This window comes from Pteropus alecto, unplaced genomic scaffold (genome assembly GCF_000325575.1).
Source record: "Pteropus alecto unplaced genomic scaffold, ASM32557v1 scaffold642, whole genome shotgun sequence".
Classification (NCBI taxonomy): Eukaryota; Metazoa; Chordata; class Mammalia; order Chiroptera; family Pteropodidae; genus Pteropus; species Pteropus alecto.
Window position 1 is genome coordinate 80,585 of NW_006432462.1, and position 1,722 is coordinate 82,306.

The following is a 1,722-nucleotide window of genomic DNA, read 5'->3' on the forward strand; positions in this document are numbered from 1 at the left end:
CCTGTAGCTGACTTAGCTAGTTTGCTCACTTGAAAATTTTCCACCCTTAACGTGACATTGAAATCCTAACTCCAAAGGTGATGGTATTAGGTGGGTGATGGTAGTAGGTGGGACCTTTGAGAGGTACTTAAGTCATGAATGTGGAGCCTCATGAATGCAATTAGTTTTCTTGTAAAAGAGGCTCCAGAAAGATCTCTAGCCCCTTCCACCGTGTGAGGACACAGGGAGAAGGCCCTGGCTATAAACCAGGAAGAGAGCCCCTCACTAGAAAGTGACCACGCTGGCACCTTGATTTAGACTTCCCAGTTTCCAGAACTGTGAGAAATAAATCTCTGTTTATAAGCCACGTAGTCTGTGGAATTTTGTCATAGGAGCCCGAACTAAGGCAGTCTTCTGAGATTTTGCTTTTCCAAGGCCTTTTTGAATCCAGTTTCCCGTTGCTCCAGTCCTCATACCTTGTCTGGTTTCACAAGGCAGCTTGTGTCTCAGGCCACCAGGGGGCACTGTGGGCCCAGACAGGGCTGCTGTTGAGAGGGTGTGGGAGGAAAAGTAGGAGGGGCTGCCTCCAGTGAACTAAGGGGAGAGGAGGCTGGAGAAATGGGACATAAGGAAGGCGAGCAGGAGCTTGCTAAGGGGAAATTACAAGTTCGTAAGTAGGATCATGACATGACCTGAGGCACATTTCAAGGTCTCTATGGTTGCTGTGTTGTCATTGCAAGGCTCCCGGTGGGAGATCTTGGCTTGTACCCAAGTGACCATGCACAGCTTTGTGGACATCTTGGATGTGAAATGGGCAGGACTGCTTTTGGTGGGGATGCAAGTCATGAGGGTAAGGGGTCAAAGATACCATCTAGAACTTCATCTGGGACCCTGAAATTAGAAAGAATGAAAGAGAAGCAAATATGAAAAAATATCTAAGACGTCTTTTGGGGCCATGCTAGCTTTGTGATGTCACTAATGTTAAATGAAAAAAAATCAAGTACAGTATAGCACATAAAATATAATCTCTTTAGACAAAGTAATAAATATATGTAATATTTATTCATTTCTTCTATTTAATATTTGCCATGGACTTTATACTCCAGTGGTGCTGGGGAGAGAATCATGAATGCAGCATTAAAATCTGAGCCTTAATGGATTATTTATATTACATTTTCAGATGCATAATGATGTGTCAGGAAAATGTTCACTAAAAAAGGAGGACTTTGGTGAGAATTTAAAGAATTTTTAATAATAGGTTTAATTGGGTATACATGCATTAGGTTACAATGTATCCAAAAATATAATTTCAACATGTACCCAATATTTAAAAAATCATTAATGAGATATTTTACCTTCATTTTTTTGCACTGTCTTCCAAATCTGATGTGTTTTCACAGATGATCTCAATAAGGATAGACTTTTAACTTTAATATTAATCAGAAATTTAATCAGATGCTTGGTCTGTATTTAGATTTCATAAAATTTACAGTTGAAAGGGTAGATTCGTTCACACACCCAAATTGTTCCAAACAATAACAGAATTATATTTTAAATTTAAATTTAGATGAAATTAAGTTAAAAATTCGGGTCCTCAAGTTCACTAGATATATTTCAGATGCTTAAAAACCACATGTGGCTGGCGGCTACCATATTGGACAGTGAGCCTGAGCATCTGCAATATGCATCACAACAGATAAGACAAGGATGAGTCAGACACAACCCTTGTTTCCAGGGGTCCAA